The 14,159-nt window shown below is 32.9% G+C and overlaps 1 long non-coding RNA gene across 1 annotated transcript in view; it reads left to right on the top strand.

Annotated features, from left to right (window-relative positions):
- The first annotated feature begins 235 nt into the window (after positions 1 to 235).
- Positions 236 to 14,159, top strand: part of LOC141559576 (uncharacterized) — a 62,822-nt gene continuing 48,898 nt past the window's right edge. Inside the window, exons 1-2 of the long non-coding RNA XR_012487497.1 lie at positions 236 to 312; positions 601 to 656. This is a non-coding gene — a long non-coding RNA (uncharacterized LOC141559576). The remainder of the gene's footprint in view (positions 313 to 600; positions 657 to 14,159) is intronic.

Below are 14,159 nucleotides of genomic sequence, written 5' to 3'. Positions count from 1 at the left end.
AGTCTAGAATGTGGTTTTTCAAACTTTTTCTACCCACTATCCTTTTCTGCCCAAGAGGTTTTTATGTGACTCCAGGTTTATATAACAGGTATATAAAATAGGTATACAAATAAAACATTTGCTGATAAATCATAATTTCATGACCCCCACATTCAGTTAAGTGACCCTATATAGAATGATGACATAGTTTAAGAAATTTTGGTCTATATAATGGCTATTTTATTTTGTGGGAAGAAAGAAAGAGGAAAAGAGGAAGAGCCTTTTCTTTGGAATTGAAGTTTGAGAAGGACCTGAGTTTGAATCCTGTCTCAGGTGAGTTATACTAGGTGTGACTCTGCCAAGTCACCTAACTTCTCTATTTCTATTTTCTTATTTGTAAAATGGAAATACTGGGAATAGTACAAGTAACTTCTAAGTTTATTGTCAAGTATATGTATAGTTCTTTGATATTATTAAAGTATTTTCTAAATGCTTTTTAATTATCATTCCTAGGGATGGTAGTGGTTGTAGTAATGTGTACCTGTATATGTATGTGTGTATATTTAAATGTTATATAACTAATAGATAAATGGTTATTTCACTTGTCTTGTGCCTCTATAGGAATAAGTTCTTAAATGGATTATTTGGAACAAAAGATTTAAGTCACAAATTCAAGGGTAAGTTACATTTTTAAGTAGCCCATAAGAATTAAACAGCTATATATTTTCATTTTTTAAAACTTATTCCCCTCTTAATAGTGAGATTGATTTAGATTGTATAGATTGTACCCAGTATCCCCTCTAAGTATAATTTCTAAAGAGATTGCATAAAAGTAAAAAAGACAATAAATATGTTGATAATTAGATTGATTCTTTGGCATAGATTAAGCTCTGTATAAATTTTTTAGAGAAAATTGCTTAAAAGGTATGTATGAGTGTAAATGCAGGAATTCAGTGTTTTTGCATGAGGTTGCATATCTCTCCAAATATTATTCATTATTCTCTTTAGGTCATAATGACTAGTGCCTATATTTATAGCAGAGAAGAAAATTGTTGTAATCATAGACATTCACAATTATTTTTGTACCACTTAGGGTAAACATTAATAGAAACTTTCCTAAGTTGTAATAAAGAACTGTTTAAAAAGACATTGATGTCTCCCCAAACACATTACTTGATATCATATAATGGCATTTATAAACCTGCATTGAGCAATGATCTACTGAAATTCATTTTTATTTTATTTTAAATTTAAGAAAACAGTAAATTAGACTTACAAATATTGTACCCATATTATTACTTTGGGAAAAGAGGGGAAAGATTACTTTCATTCTTACTGTAAATAACCCATAGGGGTTAAAAGAGCCATTTTAATCATTAACAGAACCAGTACTATAATTGCTCACCTAGTTCTCAGGCTAATAGTATATTTACTTCACTTTATCTGGGCACAGAAAAGTTGTCTTCCAATTCTTTAGCCTGCTCAAGCAATTTCTCTCAGCTATGAACAAGCTCAAATCTAAGTCATTTTCTTCTAAATTCAGCATCTCATATAGAGACATCAGTGGGTCAACTAAGTGGGGGAGGTAGGGAACTCAGAACATAATTTATCTATTTCTTTAAAGTCTATACTAGTCAAGCATAATGAAATACTTAAGAAACTTGTGTTTGACTGGAAAGCTTCTCACAATGATCTAGTGCTATGGTTGACTTAGCTAATGGGAAACAAGTGGATTTAAGGTCACCCTTGGTCAAAAAGACTTGGATTCAGCTTAATTTTCTAACGCATCCTAGCCATGGAATGATGGGTAATTTACTTAATCTTTCAGTGCTCCAGTCAATGCTTTTACACTTTAAAAGTTACAAATAGTCTGCTGATCTATATTATCAGAGGAATTTTCCATTGTCGAGACTCTTCACATTGGTAAAATAATACATTTAAGTCTTTTCCAATCTTTCCCCTATTTTGAGAAATAAAAAGATCAATGCAACCAATGAAAAGAGTGATCACAAAATATTCAACATGAGGAAATCTGATAAATTATTAAACTATTTTCTATCTACTTCATCCACTTCCTTCACCATAGGGAATGACATCTTTGTTTTTCCCTTGTTAGAATATAAACTTCTTCAGAGTAGGAATTCTCCCCCATCATTTGCATTTGTATCCTTAGTGCTTGTTGCAAAGTAGTTGTTTAATAATGCTTGACTGATGAATTTGACTTCATTTTCCCCATTCATTTCTCCACGTTATACAAATAAAGTATCTCTCATTTGCCATTGTGGGTTGCTTTCAAACCTGGTTTAGGGAAGTGAATGAAGCAGGGGTAGTAGTTCAATTTAGCCAAAAAAAAAAAAAAAAAATATATATATATATATATATATATATGTTTTAAAGCATAATGTAGCTCATCATAAAAATTAATAAATGTGATAACAAAGGATGTAAAATCTAACAGTTCAAATAGCAAACCTGAAATTAAATCAGATGACTGTTTTTTATCCATAAACTGGTCCATTTAAATTTGGAGGCAATGATGACCAAGAGAGTTGGCCAACAAATGATATATTTTATTTAATTTTTTCCTGCAAAAATTTGTTGATCATCTATTAATATATAGAAGAGTTATTTTCTGTTTAAAATAAGTATATACAAAGATGCTGCCATAGATTCTGGAAATACTGATAAAAATAATTCTTTGCCTCCTCCACTTTCAATTTTTATTATTCCCTTTCCTCCATTTCTCCTAGGGGGAAAAAAAGCCAGTTATTTGAAAGAGGTAATTTCCCCACCATAAAAACGTTCAACAAAAATGTTCAAACTGTAACTGTTGATAATTTGCTATCTTCCTTTACTCCCAAATACATACACAATCTAAATTTCCTTCAAATGTATATGTGAAATTTGCAACATAACCCTTGGAGCAAAGACACTATGTAAAATACCTAGCACATTTTTGACTCAATATATAACAAATTAAAATAATACTATTAAAATTTAGTTTCATTTGTAAGTTGCTTTACAGACACTGACAATTTTTTGTAATATATTCATAAAGTATGACTAAAATATATCATGATTAAAACCCTATATTAGAAGACTGACATATAAAAATGACCAGATTAATAAGGAGAAATCTGATTTAAACCTGGGTTCATGAATTTCCTTTCCTCCCTCATAGTCATGTCTTCATATCTTAAAAAAAAAAAAAATGATCAGATGTTGCTTATTTGACATAGTGTAAGCAAAAGTATACCACCACTGTTCTCCAAAGGGGAAAATGTAATTATCAAATCACTAAAATTCTCAAAAAATGAAAACACTCACACAGCACATATAGTCTCATTGACATTTAGTTTGTTTTTAACATTTGGCTTTCATTGGTCCCCTAATTGAATTTTTAAAAAAATCAAGATAGAGCAACCAAATCAACTTCTTTGGCAGATTGGAATCCTGTTTACTTTCCAAGGCTGAACTCAGCAGGTTAAGTAATTGGGCGACAGAAAAGTTCCTCCATTTCTATTTCCAGCTGGTGATACACAAAAGGCAGGAAGTTATCTCATTAATGGGGCACCAGCTTTATGCAAATTATAGTAACAAAAAGGCTTCCCTTCATACTTTTTTTTTCATAAATTACTAATAAAGTGGGAATAAATGGCCATATTCAAGAGGCTTTGTTGTATTTTTAGCACAAGACTCTTTCTGTGACTGCAAATATGACTAAATGTGCCTTGTTCAAAAGGGGTGTTTATGAAATAAGGCCACTCAAAAGCTTTTATTCCTAACAGCCTTCAGTTACTTTTATGGCACAAAATTAACATAATTAGTCACAGAGAATAGATGACATAAGCAGCGTGCCAGGCACAAAAGGGGAAACCAGTATCTAAGGAAGGTATTTGGAGAGATCAAAAATTTTCAAAGTGTTCAATACTAGAAGGTCCTTTTTATTTGTGCACAGCCTTAAGATACTTTTTTTTTACTCCGTGAAATTCACATAATGAGATGCAGTAGACAGATGACATTAGCGATGTGCCATTAGAAAGAGGTCAGTTTCCTCTGAAAGATAGTCCCCTGTTCCTGCTCGTCATTAATTTGCAGCTTCAAAGCAGCGAGCATTATGATAGTCTGGCATGTTAAGTAACTTGCAGTTATCTTTAAATAACCATTTTTTCCAGTTATTAGAAGCTAAAGTTTTAAACTTCTGACTGAAAGCAAAATTGTTAATGCAGCAGTGAAAAGGGCTGTAGGAAGATTAGGGAAGGAAATCAAAGTAGGTTTTATAAATGAAGTTGTTGTGGTTTTTCCCTGGGGAGGCAGCTTTCACTTCAGTGCTAGAATTGGGAGCTAGTAATAGGTCTCAAAGACTGGAGCATTAGCTGGTAAATGAAAGAAGAGGGACTTTGGGGTTGCTCGATCTCATTTCCTTGCATACATTAGGAGGAGGAGGAGGAGGAGGAGGAGGAGGAGGAGGAGGAGGAGGAGGAGGAGGAGGAGGAGGAGGAGGAGGAGGAGGAGGAGGAGGAGGAGGAGGAGGAGGAGGAGGAGGAGGAGGAGGAGGAGGATGGAGGATGGAGGAGGAGGAGGAGGAGGAGGAGGAGATGGATGGAGGAGGAGGAGGATGGAGGGAGGGATGGAGGATGGAGAGGAGGGAGGGTGAGATGGAGGAGAGGGAGGAGGAGGAGGAGGAGGAGGAGGAGGAGGAGGAGGGAGGAGGAGGTGAGGGGACTCTGTGGCTAGTTCCAAACCCCAAGCCCCAGGACCCAGTGAGATAGTGAGGAAAAAGCTTACACACACTTGGGCTTCCTGGGATTCAGGGTTCTGATAAGTGAAAAGAATAGGAAAATCCCCCAGATGGCCTTGTTCTCACTGGAGGAGCAGGGATCTTTTCCCAGCCAGGTCATAGGTAAATTCCAAGCCAGGGCACCGAAATGCAGACAGAAAACTCTCTATTTGTCTGAGGTCAGAGCTATTATTAACAGGCTCTCATGTTTTAAATACCCTTAGCTTCCATTGTTCACTTCCAATTAATGGAGAAATTATGTAGTGAACAAGGAGCTCCAAAGCGCTCCAATTTAAATATTCAGTTCTTGCCACCCAAATGCAAGAAAATCTAATCCAAGAACAGGTGACCAGGCCCCTTAACAGCTGTAATGAAGACACTGATTTTGTGAGGGGAGTATATAGGATAGCCCTGCAGGAGCAGATGCAGAAGGTATTTCTGAACACTCCTGGGCACGCAAACATGAACTTGGCAGATAGTTTTTGCTAGTAAGAAAATAAATTTGTTTAAAGACAGAGAAATAATGGATACGCAATAAGCCCTGACTAGTGACAGTGGACTAATGCCAACAATGAAAGCCATGCACTGGTATCATTATTATTATTATTTTTTATTCCCTCAAGACAATTGGAGTTAAATGACTTGTCCAGGGTCACACAGCTACTAAGTGTTAAAGGTCTAAGCCTGGATACATGTGATAGCATAATATTAAAGTAAGGAGAGTAAATTTACATAAAGAGAATATGAAAGACTTAAACATAAAGCAGGAAAACTCTTTATAGACTATTAGAGGTGGGGCATTATTCTCTACTCTACCCTTATTTGTTTGCCTTTAGTACATTTATTTATTCAATTTACATGCCTTGTTGCATTGAAAGATCAAAGAAAAGTGAGAATAAAATTTATTCTATCCTGGAAAGTTTATTTCCCTTTTCTATAGCATTTTTTCAGTAAATCAATTCGTTGATATTTGTTTGGGAAACAAAGAATATATTGTTTTCCACATCCTAGAAATTTGCAAAGATAAAGGAAATTAAGTAGAGACAGTCAAAATCTTGAAAGTCAAGAATCAGGGGGAAAGAGGAACCCTAAATTTCACTCATATAACTTCTAGAAGGACATTTTATATTCCATTGCCTTTCTTTAATGAGTGTTTAATTTATATCTATGTATTGCTAATTAGTGCACTTTAATTCCTCAAGTGGTAGAAAATGTTGCCTGGATATCTTCCCCAGTAGTCTGTAGACTTCTTGAGAAGAGGGATCATGTCTTATTTATTACTATTCCTACAAACCTCAAAAAAGTGCCTTGCCTATGTTTGGTCATCAATATTTATTGAATGTATGAATGAACAAATAATGTGATAATTCCCATTGATGAATTTATAATGAAAATTAGGAGACATAAAATTAAGAATCAAAGTCTAGTACTATCTGATCCCATTGATATGCAGTGTCATATGCCAAGTGATGAACAGTATTTCTTTAATTATCATTTCATTCTGATCATAATTTATCACTATTAATGATAACAATCTATGGAAGCATGGGATAACATATTGAGAGTTCTTTTTATAATTACAAAGACGAGATTCTTAAGTCTTGTTTTTGAAATGTATTTGGTCATTGAAACTTGCAATGTGTCTCAGACAAATTTCTAGTTTCAGAGTAGATGTCAATTATTATGGGTTTTTGGAGATTCTTACTGAGATCTCTTTTCATCAATGAATCAGATGTTCAATTTTTAAAAGTGGTCCTCATCTGAGTCTAAAGTTAAAACATTCCCCTAAAGTAGGTTATCAAAAGATATGTAACAATCTGTAACTTACTGTCTTAGAGTTGCCTGAGAACACTAAGAAGTTAATTGTTTTTGTTTTTGTTTTTTATTTATAATTTTTTTACAGTATATGCATGAGTAATTTTTTTTATAACATTGTCCTTGTATTCATTTTCCAAAGTATCCCCTCCCCTTCCTCTACTCCCTCCCCTTGATGACAGGCAATCCCCATACATTTTACATATGTTACAATAAGTTAATTGTTTTGTTGATGGGAACATGATTAGTTTGTGTCAGGTACAGACTTGACCTAGGTAGGTATTCCAGTCTCCAAAACTGATCCTCTAACTCCTCTATCTCCTGCTGCCTCTCAGTAATAGGAAAAGCAAAGTTTCTAAAATGCTTTCTCTATTTCTTCTTCATTTCTCTCAAGTCCAGGTAAATTCACACAGTCCTCAGACTAATTACTTCAAGTGATAATTTCTATAAAATTATGTTAAAAATTCTTAGAGTTGTAGAGATTGAAAAATAGAATGTTTGTACTAAAGTAATCTTGATCTGATTTATTTTCTATGTTCCACAATATTCTGAATATATTTCCATGATATTCCTATTATACTATGTTATAAGATGTGAAAGTTAAATGGCATATGAATACTTCTTAGATAATATGATCCTGACATTTATTGAGAAAACATTTTTAAATTCAGTTTTTCACACATGATTTTTCATTACTCTAAAATTTTCAATCTTTTTGAAGATTATAATTTAGAATTGGAAATAAGTTAATATAATGCCATCATTTTATGAATGAAGGAACTGAGGCTTGAACTGAAGTCACAGTTAAATGTTTTTGCTTAAGAAAATACAGTAAGAGAAGCAATATTTGAACTCAGGTCCCTTGATTCCAGAGGCATTTTTTTTTTCCATATTGCCTTTCTAAACATAAGTAGTAGCAAAGAAATTTTGTTCACTCATATTTTCAGTTGTCTGACTTCATAACTCCATTTGGGTTTTTCATGGCAAAGATACTGAAATAGTTTGCCATTTCCTTTTCCAGGTCATTTTTACAGATGAGGAAACTGAGGTAAAACAGGATTAAGTGACTTGCCTAGGATCAGAGAGTGTCAAAAGGTTGGATTTGAACTCACAAAGATGAGTCTTCTTGACTCCAGATGCAGAATTATCTATTGTCCCATATAGCTGCCCACCATTAGAATTAATGACACAGTAATTTATCTTTAGTCATCATAAAATATAAAATCCTATCATTTCATAAAAAACAAAATAAATACAAACAACTCTACCAGGATGGGAAGATTTATAAACTCTAACAGGGAAGGAAATAGTAACAAAGAATAGTGACTGCCTTTTTTTTTCCTAACAGGAAAAAAATAAAAAAAATAGGACAAATTATATGTTCATAGTATAGAATATTTCATTCCATTTTGTTACACATTAAACTTAAAATAAAAAAATGATGCATAATACTGTATTTTCCCTATAAAAAGATACTTTTATTAAGGAAAATCATTTTAGTAAAATGAGATACTTATTAATATAGCTGGTCTAAGTAAAATCTAGTTCAATTTAATATTTTAAAAAAGTTGAAATTTTAAAGTATTCAGTGTATACACACACACATTGAAAAAGCCTCGTGCCTTATAATGAATCTTTTATTTGCATCGTCCAGCTTTATATATTGTTATTTTAAACACATGTTAATAATATGCAAGCTGACGCTTTGAAAATTCTGTGAGATGTGGTTAATGAAGAGAAACTGCAGCATAAATTGCATCCAAAATATGCAATCTTTAGAGAAATAATTTTTCTTGAACTACAATATTTTGCAATAAACATCTTTTATCTTGTTTAGATTTATTTTCTATTGTTTATAAAGAGCACCATTAGGCACTCCTGCTTAAAACAACTACATGTAGTAACAGGCAATCTTCTTAGTTTAATAAGATCCTTTGGTTAAAAATAGATTTCCAATCTATCTTGCACTAAGAGAATGTAAATTCTGATGAAAATGCACAACAGTGTTTGTCATATATTAAACTTTGTCACATATTATAATGCTTCTACTCCCCTTTCCCTTAAGTTCTGCCAAGGAAGCAGGGGCCATTGCCAGCTGATGATGTATTGAGACAGAATGTTCTACAAGGGATTCTGGGAACTGTAGTTAACTGAGAACATTTTTCTTTCAAATGCATTTGTTAAAACAATGCCCCAAAGAGACATGATATTCTGGGGACAAAAGTTTCTGTGATAAACCAGGCACTTTTCTGGGGGTCAGAACTAGTAGTTTGTTTCTTTCCAAATGCCATTTGTGGCAGTGTTGCCTGCAGGTTTGCACACACCAAGATGCTTGTGTCCAAGCCTATGTATCTCTTTAAATTTTCATGTAAGTCTGAGGGAAGGAAGACACAAAAATAACTGGGATTTTAAATTATTTTCATATAAAACTGAGTTGAGTCATAGAGAAAACATGCTGGGAGCCCTAGCAAGTAGAGGAAAATGGGGAAATTATTTAGATCAATTTATCCCAAATCATTTTGCCTAGCTACACTTTTTCCTTGCTTAAAAGTATAGCATTATTAGTGTAGTAAACATTTATATTTCTTCTAGAGAAAGAAGGAAAAAATACTTTTTTGAACTATACTTGATCCTCCCTGCATCTCTTTAGAAGTTCATAATACCACATCTTCATTTTAATTTTAAAAAAAGTGAAAATATTTTCAACCAGAGCTAATTTCAAACATCAAGTTTCATAGTAGATAAGTTATAAACATAGAGTAAGTTTTAATTATTTTGAGAATTTATTAACTGCATAGTATGAAATAGGGCAACAGTCAAGTTACATAAAACGTCATTATTTTTTCAGTTGCATAGAATTTAGCTAAAATAATGTTTTCAATTATTCAAGAATTCAAGTCTCTAAGATCTTATTATGAACCAATTAAGATGATTTCAAGGAAGAGCCTTAGGAATCATTTAATAGACATATTGAAGTTTGTGAGAGGGTTATTATAAAGACAATCCCCCTTAGAACAAGAGTAAGTCATAGAAAGATACATTTGGCTAATGTAAAGAACTAAAACAAACATTCTAATTGGAGCTGTTCAAGATTGGAACAAGTTGTATCACTTCCCTGTCATGGGTAGCATTTGAGCAGGAAATAGGAAGATTATCTTTTAGAGGTAGTGTAAGAGAGACTTTTAGATTTCCCTCCAATTTAAAAAATCTATGATTCTATGAACAGGTTTGAACTGCAACTAAAGGTGCTGATCTGTCAGATTTTAAGGGAAAGCTCTTTGACAGAGAATATTTATGTACTGTATAAAATTGCCAAGAGATTGTGTGGAATCTAATTTCTTATAGAGTGTTAAAAGTAGGGTGTTTTTGGATGATTTTATTTTTTTTGTAATCAGGATCCTGCTTAATAAAAAACAAAAACAAAAACAAAAACAAAACAAAACAAAACAAAACAAAACAAAAAAAACACGAAAAACTGCCTGAATTCTTTAGCTAAAATCTTTATATAGCCACTAATTCCTTAGTCAATGTCCTATTTTAATGCTGATGCAAGAATTGATAGTATCTTATAGATATTTGAATTGTTCTTCCATAATCTGAGTGGTAGTGCTGTATTTGAAATAAATGTACCATGTCAGCGTAACAAGTGAAAAACTTGCTGATTAGGATCATACTTTACCTTAAAATGGTTTGTTATTTATTTTCACAAGCTGTGCCCTGTATCCGGCCCCTTAATAAATGCCTGTTGCTTTAGTTTGTTTCTCTTTAAGTCTGGTTGTGGTGCAAGGGAAAAGCCAACGTGCATGTACTGTTCACTGAGGCAGAAACAGTTCTAATCTCAGGGTTTCTGACCAAGAACAGGGTCACCTGCATTTAAATTTTCTATAAACAAATAGGTGCTGACATAGCAGTTTGGCTTCCTTAGTGCATTTTTCCCCTCAGTAAATTCAGTTTGAGATAAATTGTAAAATAAATAAATGTCAAATAACAATTCCCATGACTAGCATTCTTATTGGGCTTAATGATTAGAGTGGAGACAGGAATATGAGGCCTTGTTGTAGAGTAGTGCTAGAATTACAGGATTGGGAAAGAGAGTAGAGGCTATCTAAACTTTGGCATAGAGTATTATTAGAATTTTGGGGTTGAGAGGAATCTTAGAGGTGATCTAGGTTTTTTTGTAGAGTGGTACTGGAATTTTAGGACTGGAAAAGTTTTTCAAAGTCATCTAGGTCTTGTTATAAAGTAATATTAGAGTTTTAGAGTTGAATAGGATCTTAGAGACCATCTAGTGTATTCTGCACCTGAATAAGATTCTCCTTTACAACATCTCTGACAAGTGGTCGTTAGGCCTTTACATGAAGATCTCCAGAGATTTTATGAGGCAGTCCATTTAGCTTTAAGATTGGCCTAATTTGGGCTAACTTTTCCCTTATAATAAGTCAATATATGTCCCCTTTCAGCTTCTATTTATTGTTTCTTCTTCTTTCTGGAGGGAAGGAAAATGTATTATCTTTTCTACATTCAAATATGTGAAGTGCCTTATTATTTTTCCAAAAGTCTCCTCTTCTGTTGACTAAATAATGCCTTCAACAAATCATCATATGGTAAAGCTTCAAGTTTTCTTAACCATTCTGGCTACCTTCTTCTAGATTCTTTTATTAAAGTTACTACTTATAAATCAACAAATACTTTCAATCTAAACTGATCAAGACATAATTTACAGTAAGTAGTTGTTATTGTTTTGGATACTCTCTATTTTGGCTGACATGACAAACTATTGACTTATGTTGAAATTTCGAGCTAAAATCTTTAGGAACTTGTATTGTTCTCATCTCATTCTATCTTTTTCCCATCCTGTGTAAAGTTGAATTACTGATCATACCTGCATTTTAAAGCTCAGAAATGTTTACAATGTTTTTAGAATGCCAAACTATTTTAGCTTAAGATCTGAGATGTATGTATCCTCCCCAAATTAAAAAGTGATGATAATAATAATGTAGTTGTGAGGCTATGAGTTCTTTGAGGTCAGAATAATTACACACACACACACACACACACACACACACACACACACACACACACTCACACTCACACATGTATATACTATTCATGCATAAGTGTTTGAATGTGTGTCAGTCTCTGTGTGAGCACACACATGTGTGCATGTGTGTTTTGTTGTGGGAGAGTAACTTTGTGTATACAGTATGAAATAGTCTTTTTTCCCTTAATAGTATTTTATTTTTCCAAATACATGTAAAAGAGAGTTTTCAATATCCCTTTAATATGAAATAATCTTACTTAGAAACAATTTCCCTTACCTAGCACAGGTTAATTATTGTTATATAATTGTCTAAGTTAACATCATAGTCAATGTTCTAGCTATGTGGAGCCTAGAGCCTTTCAGAGAAGAGTTCAACAAATTGAGTAAAAATGAAAAAAAAAATCAATTCCATTTACATAAACATATCTAGTTAGCTCTGAAAAAAACGGGCAAAAATAAGGAATTACTAGAGTAGACTACAAAACAGGTATGTCAGCTTTGTTGTTGAATAATATGTTCAAAGGATTGTACAAGTGAAATCAATTAAAGAGCAAGTTTTAAATGGTCATAACATCCATTTGTTGTTTTTGTCATTTATTTGCCATGTATAATAGCTTACAAAACAAAAAGAAACACAGGTCAGTATATTTGCAAGTGAAGAAAGCCAGAATGGTTTAAAGGAAAACAAAAATAAAGAACAAAACAAAAATAAGAAAAAAAAAACCCTCCAAAATACAGTTTCGGTGTGGCATTATCCTGAGCCAGATGCACATTAAGTGAATATTACATTAACAAGAATAGTTTATAGTTTATGTTTTTTTTTTTTCTTTTCCTCTCCTTTAAAGTTTTAATGACACCAGATAATTGTGAGGTAAGAGAGGGTTTGGACTATGAAGTAGCAGAAAGTTAAGTAAACCAAAATAACCCTAATTTAGAACTTACTTGCTCTGATGTAACATAAGTAGAAACAAATCTCTCTTTGGTCACTCAAGTTCATATTTCTACTTAGAAATTTCTAAGTAATATGCTGGCTGAGAGGAAGATATAGATTCAAATCCTACCTTTGAGATATATTTTGTGGTAACTTGGTGGTATAGAAGATATAGTGATGTATTGGGACTCAGGAAGACATAAGTTCAAATTCTGATTCAATTACTTATTAACTGCAAGATATTAAAGGCACCACTTAACATATCCTATCTTCAGTTTCCTTACATATAAAATGGGGTCATTCAATTAATCAATAAACATTTATAAAGCACTTACTATTTGCCAGGAACTGGGATAATAATGATTCTTACCTTCCAATATTATATAAAACTCAAATGACATAAAATGCATGGTGCTTTGCAAACTTTAAAACACTATATAAATGCTAATTAACATACTAATTGTATGGCTGGTTAAAATACTTAATCTTTCAGAGATTACATGCAATTCTATAAAACTATGTCACCCATCAATTGCTGATATACATCGTTATCTATATCAACCATTCTTACACTTCTGAGATCATAGCTCAATGAAACAAAAACTTGCATTGTCCCCTTAGAAAGTCATGACTATAGTGTCAATCTCAGAAGGGGACATACTTGCCTAGCAGATATATTTAATTTCTAGTCAAGCTTTAAAACCAAATCTTGATAATTTATGCAACTTCTGAAGTCACAAACTGCTAATAGAGTTTTTGTTTCCTTTTTAAATTTATTATTGTTTGATAACCAATCAATGATAGCATTTAAAACCTCTGACTGTACTCTCGCACTCCTTATTTTATATGTATATATATATATATATATATATATATATATATATATATATATATATATATATATATATATATATATATATATGTAAATATAGCTTCTGTCAAATAAAAGCATTACCCATATGCATGGGTAATTTTTTACAACATTGTCCCTTGCACTCACTTCTGTTCTGACTTTTCCCTTCCTTCCCGCCACCCCCTCCCCTAGATGGCAGGCAGTCTTATACATGTTAAATATGTTAAAGTATATCCTAGATACAATATATGTGTGCAGATCCATACCGTTCTCTTGTTGCACAAGAAGAATTGGATTCAGAAGGTAAAAATAACCTGGGAAGAAAAACAAAAATGCAAGCAGACCACATTCATTTCTCAGTGTTCTTTCTCTAGGTATAGCTGGTTCTGTCCATCATTGATCAATTGGAACTGAATTAGATCTTCTCTTTGTCGAAGACATCCACTTCCATCAGAACACATCCCCATACAGTATTTTTGTTGAAGTATATAATGATCTGGTTCTGCTCATTTCACACAGCATCAGTTGATGTAAGTCTCTCCAAGCCTCTCTGTATTCATCCTGCTGGTCATTTCTTACAGAGCAATAATATTCTATGACATTCATATACCACAATTTATCCAACCATTCTCCAATTGATGGACATCCATTCAACTTCCAGTTTCTAGCCACTACAAAAAGTTGCCCACCTTATTAAATGAATGGAAACCTTCAATAAATTCTTCACCTTTGTTCTTGGACATAGCTTAGAATATGGGCA

Source organism: Sminthopsis crassicaudata, chromosome 3 (assembly GCF_048593235.1).
Source record: "Sminthopsis crassicaudata isolate SCR6 chromosome 3, ASM4859323v1, whole genome shotgun sequence".
Taxonomy (NCBI): domain Eukaryota; kingdom Metazoa; phylum Chordata; class Mammalia; order Dasyuromorphia; family Dasyuridae; genus Sminthopsis; species Sminthopsis crassicaudata.
Note: the sequence above shows the minus strand (reverse complement) of the source record. Positions and strands in the feature narration are given on the sequence as shown.